General features: G+C 42.3%; 1 pseudogene; it reads left to right on the plus strand.

Annotated features, from left to right (window-relative positions):
• Positions 1-12,099: 12,099 nt before the first annotated feature.
• Positions 12,100-12,217, plus strand: LOC126299866 (5S ribosomal RNA; annotated as a pseudogene).
• Positions 12,218-13,054: the final 837 nt, after the last annotated feature.

Genomic DNA, 13,054 nt, shown 5'->3' on the forward strand with positions numbered 1-13,054 from the left:
TTGGAGGGGAAAATGATTCACCCTGCTCTGTGCTGTTGGAGAAAGAAATGAGTGTACTTCATCTATTCTGGAACAATTTACTTAGGGGATGGATTTTAGATAGGATATTTATCACACAGTTAGAAAACACATGCTCTGACATGCTTGAGGTCACGTCACACAGCCTACAGACCCTTAAAATACTTATAAATTACCGGAATAACTCTCTGGAGACACGCAAACGACTCCTAAATAACCGAAATAATTTCAGTGCACAGCACACACACACACATATGCACACTCCCCCTAAATAATGCAGTACACCCATGTGCAGACACAAAATCTACTCGTAAACTGTCCAAATAATGCATAGTACAGCCTACAGATCTGCTCACAAAATAATGCAACAGACACGCAAACAAAGTGTGCAGGCGCTGCCTGCCACTGCCTGACCACTGGACCGCACAGGAGGCTACCACAGAAGTCGGGATGCACCAGTAGCTCCCGTGAAGTGACGTGACCGTCAGCTGTCAAGCCCCATACAGGTGCCCGTTTGTGTCCCTCAACCATGTGGCGGTATCCTCCTTTCATACTTGACACCTGAGAAACTCCTCTCGAAATATGTGATCATCTAGGCACCAATGCTGACATGACCGGACATGAGCGGAGACCTGTTTGCAGAGCGCAGATGCTGTAAGGCCACACACGCTGCGACGCTGCCGCGAGCTGCCGCCGGATGCAAGCCAATGTGAGCCATTGCTCTCACGATGCTGCCTGCAGGCGACAGGTAAAAGTTGGGTCTATTTTCGGGTATACAGTTAGAGTTCTTTGAGTGTTATCCAGACGTCACAGAACTACAAAGCACGCACATGCGCGTCCCATATGTGAGACGCCTCTGGGTAGCATGTTTGTTTACTGTCGCTGACAGAATAGCACATGGTGCATTGTTCCTAGCGATCATAATGGACATGTGAGCTGCACCTAGCCGTGTACGTTTAACCAGTGTGGCTGACACATAGCTTTGAAAAGTTTGTCCTGCTGTCAATATATATCTCAGAAACATTAAATATTATCGCCGCTAAAAGCCTTCATCATGAAAACACCATTCTTCATAAAAGCGTTGTTGTTGTTTGGAAAGAGAACACTGTCTAAGTGCAGACGGGGGGAAATCAGAACAATTACGCAAACAGAATTTGAAGAACTGCCTTACAGAAGAGAAAAATGGCGTGAATATTCTATATGCTACATCTACAGGTCTGGATATGTCCTAATGCCACAGTGGTATATGAGTGACGGCATCCCTGCCAGTGATTGATGGTCTGCTTCAATGTTCCTTTGAACTCTTGCTTTCTCAGACCTTTCCATACATACCTTGTCTCCGTCTTGTTTGAATCAGTTGGTAGACATTCCTACGTCCCAACACAAAGGATGTTTTCTGAATGACTCGAGCATTATTATTGGCTCTTATCGAGCTTACCCTCTGAATAACTGATGCTGCTGGTGTGGAAGCATTGTCCGCCTTTTCTTTCTTTCTGCGGACGAGAGTTTCAGCGGCAAAAAACTATTTTACACAGGTCGCCATATATCACCGACAATTAAACCCTACAAAGTGCCTCTACATATTGTCAAATATGGAAAGACTCTTACTCAGTTACACTGCTCTCCCACTGAGGATAGGAGCTTGAATATCAGAGTGTGAAACCAGTCTCCATGCATTGTGTCAATGTGGTAAACATACAATTCGTATCCTGCGCCATACGAAATCACCCCTCTTACATCATTTGTACATATATCGCTAACACAGACAGCACCGTATATACCACTCGCAGCACTAGATATACTCCCCACAGCCGACAGTCACGAGTCCTCCACTTCCAATGTGTGACCAGAGCGCCCTCAGCTGACCAAAGTCACTCTCAGAACTGTCCTACAAATTTGGGCTCATTTACCTGCTGCACAAATGCGTTACAGTTCCTGGTCCAGACCTGATTGTTTGCTTGCTTTTCTACACCCATCTCCAGACTCTGGGATTGCACAAACACATATATTTCCGCATGGTTTGCCATAATATTATACCATTTTCGCGGTACGTCTCGATATCAAGCACACAGCAGTTTCCTACATATCGCTCACACAACATAATTCGGAAGATATAGACAGAGATTATTTTTCTACAATCCTAAACTTTAGCCAGGTGGGGCGTGCTGTAAACCACTGAGTAACTAGAATCTTATCCTGTCTGTTAAGACCTTTACTTGAGAACTCGCAAAAAATAGAGGAAATTGATATTTCCACTCGCGAATACCGATGTCGTTGCTGTAGCAGATTTCAAATCATCCCTATAATTAACAAGGTCAACTAAGGTTTTTCCCATGTCTAGAGAACCAGCAAACATGTCTTTCACCTGCTGGATTCACACACCACAATCGATTCTCCCGCAACTAAATAAGAGGGCGAAATGTGCAGAAGCAATTAAATGGACACTTTACACGGGAGGGAATAACTGTCCAGCGCGAACACACCTCCATATTCAGTCTTCTCACATTTCCACGCTATCACGAAAGTTATGCTGGCCCCTGTGACCGAGCGGTTCTAGGTGCTTCAGCCATCTGAATGAAAACTATCCAACACATATTAAGTATTAGTTCCCTATTCGGTTGTCTAGAGAACAAAACGGTTAAGTCATCTACATTCCTACACTCCAATCGGCCTCTGCATTCTGACAGCTCCTACAGTTAATGGAAAACGTGAATCTTTCCTGCCATAGGTCACCGGCGCTGCACACCAAGCACGGACAGGTAGAATTATCATTCTAAGAAGAACGGTAAACCTGCCGGCTATCAGAGGACTTCCATCTCATGTGTGATGAAACATGGCATTCTTCTAAACGAATTATGATTTGTACGATGTATTCCATCCCCCTGTCGCACCTTAAGTGTGAAGTCGATGCTTATGTTTCATAACTAAGTTAGCGATACGTGTTTGTGAGACACTGCAATCCTCTGTGTATACATGTGCTTGACAGATGTGCTGTTTACAAAGCAAGTGGCGACATGACTTGTAATTTCGTATGTCGAATGCTGCTTCTATGCGTTTATCTGTTTCCTTGTAAGAGATATTGCCCATTACTAACGATCATTTTATATAGGACTGATGTGGGCATAGTATAATTTCTGAACCATGATCAGATGTGGTCAGTGGACGCTATACATCTCTGGAAACCTATATCGTGCATGTATCACACAGAACCACTGTTTTAAGGAAGTAGTTTTCTCGAATTATGGTTTGATACCATAGTTTATCATAGAGAAACCTGCAAGGCTTTTCATGCCCTCTAAATATGTTTCTTACATTGGAATATTAAGAGCGCTGCATTCCACATGACTGATAGGTCAGAAACTCAAGTGACCTCACATTATAGCGTGTTTTAGGTGCGGAATGTTGTAACCTTAGCAGTGCGTGTGTCTATGTTCTCTCTTACCAATACCTTCAAGGTACTGATCCTAGACTCTAGAACAATATTTTAGAGTTGGTAGCGTAGTTGAATTACGTAAAATGCTTCTAATTACATCAAGGTATGTACAGAAAGTTCAGAGAAAGAAATAGTTCAAAGACGAGTTGAAGCAGGCCATCAGTCTCTGGCAGGGATGCCATCACTCATCCGCCACTGTGGCATTAGGACATCTCCAGACATGTAGCTGTAGGATACGGAATATTCACGCCATTTTTCTCTTCTGTGCTTCGAATTCTGTTTGCGTAATTGTTCTGATTTTTCCCCGTCTGCGATTAGACAGTGCTCTCTTACCAAACAACAAGAATGCTTTTATGAATATCGGTGTTTTCACGAGCATGCCCAGACGTGATGACGGCTTTTAGCGGTGATAACGTTTAACGTTTCTGAGATGTATATTGACAGCAGGATGAACATTTCACAGCGATGTGTCAGCCATGCTGGGTACGTGTGCACGCCTAGACGCAGCTCAGGTGTCCTGTTAGGATCGCTAGGAACAATGCACCCTGTGGCATTCTGTCAGCAATGGTAAACACACGTGCTGCCCAGAGGTGTCTCGCGTATGGGATTGGCGTGAGTGTGCCTTGGAGGTCTGTGACGTCAGTATAACACTCGAAGAACTCGAACTGTATACCCGAAAATAGACCCAACTTTAACCTGCCGGCTGTAGGCAGCAGTGTCGTGAGAGCGATGGTTCATACTGGGTTGCGTCCAGCGGCGGCTCTCGGCGGTGTCGGAGCGTGTGCACCCTTGGAGCATCTGCACTCTGCAAATATGTCTTCACTCCCGTATGGCTGCATCAGCAACAGTGCCTAGGTGATCACGTATTTCGAGAGGAATTTCTCATGTGTCAAGTATGAAAGGGATGCCGCCTCCTCATGCTTGAGGGACCCGAATAGGCACTTGTGTGTGGCTTGGCAGCTCATGGCCACATCACTTTGTAGGGGCTGCTGGTGCATCCCAACTTCTGGGAGCGTGTAGGGTAGCCTCCTGTGTGGCACAGGGGACAGGGAGTGGCGGGTAGTGCCTGTGCACATTGTCTGCATGTCTGTTGCATTATTTTGTGAGCAGGTCTGTAGGCTGTACTATGCATTATTTGGACTGTTTACGCATTGACTTCGTGTCTGCAAATCGGTGTACTGCATTACTTAGGAGGTGTTTGCATGTGTGTGTGCTGTGCATTGACATTATTTCGGTAATGTAGGGGTCGTTTGTTTGTCGGCACAGCGTTATTTCGGTAATTTATGAGTAGTTTACAGTTCTGTAGGCTGTGTGGCGTGATCACAAGCATGCCAGAGAGTGTGTTTTATATCAGTGTGATAAATTACTATCTAACATCCATTCCTAAGTAAATTGTCCCAAAATAAATAAAGTACACTCCTTCCTCTCTCCAGCAGCCCAGCACAGGCTGAGTTATTTTCCCCTCCAGACAGCCATCTTGGGTTACATCACAGAATGAACGACAGCGCCCTCTGGAGGCAGTACTGTGTACTAGGTCAGTTGGACTCTGGATCCCATGGCGACCATACTGTTTCCCTCCTATTATCGCCGCCGTCTTTGATTACATCACGGAATGGACGTCAGCACCCTCTGGTTGCTGTACTGTGTATTAGGTCAGTTGGACTCCATAGTGCATGGCAGCCAAACTGTTCCCCTTCATTCCCCAACTCCCCCTCCCCCACCACCACCACCGACCGCTATCTTGGTTTATGTCATGGAACAGACGACAGCGCCCTCTTATGGCAGTTCTGTGTACTAGGTCAGTTTGTCTCCGGACCCCATGGTGACTACATTTGGTGGTAGTACTGCCTCTAATTGTTTAAGTAAATAGTGTATGCAAAATAAAGACTAATGTCCACCAGAGGTAAATTCTTCTTTCCGCCATTTCCTAGGAACAGGTGGTGGTCAGATGACTTCGGTTAGTGGAGGTAGCCCAAATGACCTATCTTCCTGCCATCTTGTTATGTTAGTAGAGGTGTGTTGCATTGTCCTGATGGAATTTGAACTTCTTGCCATTTTCTGGGGGAGCGGAGAGGAGGGGGATAAACAGAGGAGAGGTTAATTAATTGATCAGTTTAATTAAGTATTCAGTCAAATTGATAAGAATGAGAGGGGGCCCTATTCCAATAACTCAGACCCAAAAGTGTTCCTGTAGCAGTGATGGGGGAGGGGGTTTGGGCAGGGGGAGGGGGCAGGGGGAACTTTAGGTTAAGTGCCTGTCAATCAAAAGGAAGGATCCTTTTAGCAGAACAATAGGTTAAGTACATGTCAATGAAAAGAGAACAATAGGTTTGCCTCTGAGTGCATAATTGCCCCTGATGGAGGCAACCAGCACTAAGAAATGGGCTGACGCTCTCATAGTTCCACTACTGTAGTGCGCTTGCAAATTGAACTTCCTGTAAGTATTCAGGATCTTACAATACACTAAACATTTTGCAAGCTTATCTTTTTGTCTAAAATGATGAAAAGTCCCCTCTCTGGGGATAGAAGAGCGAAGACATTGTTGGTTATACACAACACCGACTAGCTAGGGCTGCTATTTCACAGCTGGCGCTTTTCCCATGGTGTCGCGACCACAGGATGCGCTCGCATTTGCCTGACTTTCCTCCCCGCCGCAATTGCGTCCGTCGGTAGCAGGAGCCTCAGCAAGAAGTAGCGCTCGAACTAAAAATGAACGAGTTGTTCCGCGGTGTGTGAATGCAGTCTGCGTTTCCTATGATCCAGTCATCTGCTCCGAGCCAAAGGAGGTAGGCTGAGCAAAATGAACGTTCCCGATGAGCGATCTCCTGCTAGAGATAATCATTCTTAAGAAAATCACCCTGTCGATTTGCTGGACTTCGTGGTGTGCAGATGCAGCAACACCTGGTCAATAGACAAAGTTAGTCGGGTAATCTCGTCGAACCGGGCCGGCAAATTTGGTAAAGACACTGAGTGTCATTTGGAGATGTCAGTGAACACGTCTGTATGAAAGTCGTTCATGACGTGAAATAACACCCCTAGACATTCGATGAAAAAACAAATAGTTTAAACTAAGATGGGAATGGCCCAATGATAGAAAAATAAAACTGGAAATGCGACCAAAGATGGTAAACTGATAGCTGCGGGGTAATTCATAACCAGATTACGACAATGTTCTGTCTTAATGCTGGATATCTTTTCAATCCGAATAATTCTGATTTTTAGTATAAAATGCTATTATTATGAAAAACACAAACTTGATTAAAAGACTGACGATCATTTCGATGTTTTATAGTGCCATACACCTAGATTTGTAAAACTACCGTAGGTTATCACAAGTAAGTGTCATCTCATTTCGATCTCTCTGTTTGCATATGCAGTCAATGTCTTACTAGATTCCACTAGAAGCTGGAAGCCGTGAACGGTCTAGAAACTGAGTGAGGTTACATAAATAGCCATGTAACCTGCAGAACATTTTTGTTCTGTAAACTTATCCTCCAGTATGTTATCTACTAATAAACAATACTTACAGGAAAACTGAAATTATCAAAGTTTAATTGAGATTTTATTCGAAAATTGTTGATTTATAATGTGAAACAAAGAGATGTTGTAATAAAAAATAGAGATCTATCATATAGAGCTATAAAACCCAATTTCCTCAAAAAAATGCAAAACAAAAACATATCAAACATCGCTTCTCAGTACTTTTCGAACTTTTGTAAAACATTTTCCTGTTATTGCTAAACAACTATCTCACTTACCATTAACAAGAGGAGAAGCTTGCCTTGAACATGATGAAGAACGTTAAATTTAGTACAAAATAACAATAATTACATATTTTTATGGTTGTGCATGTAAACTGTTATTGTAAGAAAATTAATTGCTTTTGTTATATACAAGGCAGACATTATGTGCTCACTAATTTTAATTACTTATTAAAAGCAATTTATATTTTGTGAGGATATAAAATAAACGATGGACCAATGCTGCACGACGTATAGTTCTAATTATGTGCAAAACACAGAAACAAACAACAAATAGCTTACGTCAGCTCCCAGTTTCTCTCTCACATATGAATTTGTTTCTTTCCTACCAATGCTATGAATATTACAGGGAGTACTACCTTTACTACATCATTTATGTAGTGTACCAAAATTATCTAACAGTAATGCTGCTAGAGCATAACTCTACACACTCAGCATAAAAACTGTGAATAGACACATAGCAACCTAGGCTTTTTGTTTTGCATTTAATGCTTGATACTGTTGGGACTGTTTCATACTTCGCCTAATTACTTATCTGATTACATATCATCATCATCATTTTCTCTGGGCCTTTGTCTCACTTCAGTGTGGGGTTGTCCTTGTTGTTTGGCGATGTTAGTGTTGGAGGGTGGCCAGATTCCCTTCCTGTCGCCAGCCCGTACCCCCTGGGACGGAGTTAGTGTACCCCAGCTGTCTGCGTCTTGTGTAAGCCATGAAATAGTGTGAACGTCTTTTTCAAATGTCTGCGAGTAGTGTAACTGAGGCGGGACATGGGCACCAGCCCAATACTCACCTACTGGGATGTTGAAAACCGCCTAAAAACCACATCCAGGCTGGCGGCCCACTGGCCCTCGTGGTAAATCCGCCGGGCGTATTGTCCGCAGCTCGTGGTCGTGCGGTAGCGTTCTGGCTTCCCACGCCCGGGTTCCCGGGTTCGATTCGCGGCGGGGTCAGGGATTTTCTCTGCCTCGTGATGACTGGGTGTTGTGTGCTGTCCTTAGGTTAGTTTGGTTTAAGTAGTTCTAAGTTCTAGGGGACTGATGACCATAGATGTTAAGTCCCATAGTGCTCAGAGCCATTTGAACCAGCCATTTGTATTGGGTCCGGGGTTGGCGCGCCTGCCAGAGTCCAGGAAGCAGCGTATTAGCACCCTCGGCTAACCTGGCGTGTATCTTATTACATATCATATTCTATGCTATAGATGCTGTAGATAGCTTTTACCTTGCTATTCGTTTTAAAGGAAAAAAGTAATTCTAACATATTTGGCAGCAATTTTCATCATATTTAAAGCCTAGCATATTTATTATATGACAGACCTACTTGGGAAGCGAACCTGACTTCCATGGGTAGGGGGCTGCCTGTATTTTAAAGTTGCACTCTGTATCATGTTTTTCCTATCATAAAGAAAAATACTTCGTGAATGTTTATTATAGAATTATTTTAAATATAAACTATGATTTTTTGATCGTAGGATGGCCTGGTGACGTTGCTCAGTACCGAAACCAGGAGGCAGTACGCAAAATAAAGATGCTACTGTGGGTAAAAGGAAATATTCTTTTCCAGAAAGAAACTGATCTCAGTCATGACAGTGTGCAATTTGTTACTATGTTGAGGCAATTGTAGTTATGGGTTCCCTCGCCGGACGCGTTTTGTTTCCTGTGATATAAAATGTTTGATTTCCTGCAACAGATAATCTCGTTTTCAGTAATTTGTTTCAGATAAATAATGGCTTTTGAATTTGTCTTTTGATTCTTTCGTGGAGTGCAAGGCCAAGCTCTATGCGTACCCCACGTTTCTGTGAAAACGATAATTCTAGTCGCCAACTCCACTAACAAGTTGTGTGTGTTGAATGAGAGGAAATTTTTTCTGTTTGTGCTATCTCGTTCATTTTTTATATATCTGTCATAATAGCTTTGGTGTATATCGTTTAACATCGTATTTGTTTCTTATTCAATGACGTTTCTCTATTTCTTGCACAGGTTTATCTTTACACGATGTAAAACGTCCACAGTAAAATTAAATTTATTAGTAATGTTCAGTCTCAAACATAATGCTAAATTTACGATTATATTTTAGTTACTTAATTCTATATTTATACAAATATTAGCATCTATTCGTCATTTTTTAATTGTTTTGTTTTTCTAGAGTCACCATCGTCATCGTCATTAGCCATTTGACATTCACAGATGACAAAGGCCTTCTTTATGCTCGTACTTTTCCATACATTATGGTTTTCAGCTTTACTCATTTGTGCTACTCGTACATATTTTCCAGTGTGATTCACCCACGTTATATTACGTCCAGTCTTTTACTATATCTTGTAGTGCAGAAAACGACTTCCTTGGCATGTCTACCATAATTCGCCTTGATACGTGCCTCACCAATCCACATTTAATAACATGAACGGTATTTTGAATAAAATGCTAGCACTAGTTGTACTTTAGATTTTGTTTTTTAAGAAAGAAGGAAAAACATGATCGGTTTCGGTCCCCTATGTCATTATCCAGTGTATGTGATAGATTGACAGTTCATACACTACATCGTTATTTAAACACAGGTGTTAAAACTTAAAACATAAAACAGGATAAAAAGTCCCATAGTCTGCTGCAGCTGTATTTACTGAAGTTAATTAGAGACTCACACAACCGGTTTCGCAACTTTTAAGTTACATCTTCTGGCGTACTTCTGTAGAGAATATTTTTTTAAATTTATTCTTTTATAATGAGGAACTGAGATTATCTGAGATATCTTAACGTACTGGATGAATAGACTTAAACATGGAAGAAAATATTACGCGTCTAATTAGGAAACTAGGAGTGGATCACATGCGCCCCACAAGGAACAGACTTACACAAACTTCATAAATAAGGTTTGTAATTTCATAGCAAAAGAAGGTTACTTACATATGCTGAGTCATATGGTATAGAGAGTAGTTACAAAACGCCGCAGAGTAACAGTTGGCGTGGCTAGGCAAAGTTCTCAGCCCTCTTCAATCGATAAAAAGCATTATCAATGATGAATGTCATTTCTAAAAAAACAAAAGAATAGAATTAGGGTTCAGAAACTGATCCTTGATTTAAAAAAAAAAAAAAAACTCGGATGAAAAACGTGGAACTGCCAAAAAAACGGGACTGACGTGTGTTAAAATCGCGAGCTGTCATCACTTTCCCATTAAAATGTGTTCCTGTGAGCCTGTCAGGCAACAATGTCCTTCATAAATATTATACAAGACATAAATATCTTCAACATTTCGCGGCCCTGTCAGCAACTGTATAAATATTAATTTTAATTTTAATAATCAATAGCGTCAGTTGCACCGTTTACGTAGAATTGACCTAAGTTTCGGTCGGGATAACCCAACCTTCTTCAGAATAACAGTAACTACCGTTTGTCCATAGTGGACATCGTCAAGCAAAAACTACAAATTCCCAAATTATCGTCAGACAGTAAAAACTTATCTGAACTGCCTCGGCCCCATTTGGCGACCGCGATGCGGCAGCAACGTGTGCTGTACTGGAACTCACTATGGACTATGGACGAACGGTAGTTACTGTTATTCTGAAGAAGGTTCAGTTATCCCTACTGAAATCTAGGTCAATTCTTGGTAAACAATGTAACTGAGGCTGTTGATTATTAAAATAAAAAAAAATTACACAGGACAGTCCTGGTGTGGTTGCCCTAGTTTTAAAATTATCCATTATCCAGTAGTTATAAGTGAGACGTCCTGGGAGACCACATAACGAGCCGCTCTGTGCCGCTGGCATTTTATTCAAAATCAATCTTACAGTCGTAGAACGTGAATCAACATGCTCCAAGTGCTAGGCAAAAAATTAACTTTACTGGCAGATTGGATTTTCTGCAGCCGTGTTGTAAAAATGTTAATTATGTGTACTGCAACCAGTCACAATTTTTTGAGGGTTATTAATATCATACTAATTTGTCAACGATGAATTTCGGACTACCAGCTCTCATCCTCACGAATCAAAGCAGGCAAATCGCTGTAATATTATTTACTTTGCTAAGTCTATTAACTAGATTATCTCTAGGTCTCTAAGGTGCCAAGGTGCTCATTGTGTTCAGATATTATGGCTCTTTAACTAGAAGTGGAAAAATGTTTATAGTGTATATCGTGCGAAGATATCTCGCTTATGCACTACTGCCTTTGGAAAATAATACCCATGTACGTCCCCGGGCGGCTGCGGGGTTTGCGTATCTGCCCCCACTTTGTAGCAGTTTTCTTAATTGTTTTAAGCCACGTTTGATTTTGCACTATGCTTTAACGTAAGATACTGATATATGATATACTGATGTTTTTATGTTCCTTATGGAAGTGAAGTAAACTGATTCGCAGAAAACACAGCAACATAAACACAAGATGGCCGCAATATGAACAGTAGTTGGTCTGAAAATGTTTTGGCACTCAGAAATGTCACTGACGAACAGAAATGTTTCACTCAGGTTTCAAAAATTTTCAAATGTGTATGAATTTCTAAGGGACCAAACTGCGGAGGTCATCGGTCCTTAGACTTACACACTACTTAAACTAACTATAACTGATGTTAAGAACAACACACACACCCATGCCCAAGGGAGGACTCGAACGACCGACGGAAATATTCATGCAGTCAGTGACATGGCGCCTCTAACCGCGCGGCCATTTCGCGCGGCACACTCACGTTTCACTTGGATTTCATACTCTGTAGTATGGTACATAAGACAGGGATACTGATGAAAAGCTGACAATAACAAAAATAGTGAAAGTATGGTTACATACGAAAAAGAATATTTGTTAATTGAAATCTGGGCATAAAAAAGATATTTCATGCAAGCAGCAATGATTCTACGTGTCGTAAATTAATGATTTACGATTCACTTAAATACTAGTATGCCAACGGCCTTGACGCAGTGGTAACACCGGTTCCCGTCAGATCACCGAAGTTAAGCTCTGTCGGGCTGGACTAGCACTTGGATGGGTGACCATACGGTCTGCCGAGCGCTGTAGGCAAGCGGGGTGCACTCAGCCCTTGTGAGGCAAACTGAGAAGTTACTTACTTGAGAAGTAGCGGCTTCTGTCTCGTAAACAGACATCGACCAGGAGAGCGGTGTGCTGACCAGATGCTCCTCCATCTCTGCATCCAGTGACGCCTGTGGGCTGAGGATGACACGGCTGCCGGTCGCTATCGTTGGGCCTACCAAGGTCCGTTCGGACGGAGCTTCGGTTTTTTAAAATACTAGCACACACAGAAGTGTGTAGCAGTACACGGTAGTCATAACCAAGTCTATAGCGTCTTTGAACGTCAAATGGTTCAAATGGCTCTGAGCACTATGGCACTTAACATCTGTGGTCATCAGTCCCCTAGAACTTAGAACTACTTAAACCTATCTAACCTAAGGACATCACACACATCCATGCCCGAGGCAGGATTCGAACCTGCGACCGTAGCGGTCACGCGGCTCCGGACTGAGAGCCTAGAACCGCGAGACCACCGCGGCCGGCCTTTGAACGTCAAAACCATTTCAATGCAACTAGTGTTTATCTGGCGGCGATATTGTTCTTAAGAGCGATGTACTGTGAGAAACCGTATACTTGTCTTCCATAAAGAAGAACGATACAATGAAGACTGTGGGAACTCAACAGACTGGAGGTAATCTAAGTAAAACTCTTCGTAACGTAAACAATACGCTGCCTGGTATAAAAGTGAATCGCCCAGAGGGCAGTAGGAAACGAAATGAAATTTTCTGGGTTGACAGCGTTCGTGATGTTATTTCAGTGAAAGTAGTATAGAGAGAAATTTACATAGCTTGGTAGTATGCCAACAGCATGACGTTACACATTCTCCGG

The sequence above is a fragment of the Schistocerca gregaria genome, chromosome X (genome assembly GCF_023897955.1).
Source record: "Schistocerca gregaria isolate iqSchGreg1 chromosome X, iqSchGreg1.2, whole genome shotgun sequence".
NCBI lineage: Eukaryota > Metazoa > Arthropoda > Insecta > Orthoptera > Acrididae > Schistocerca > Schistocerca gregaria.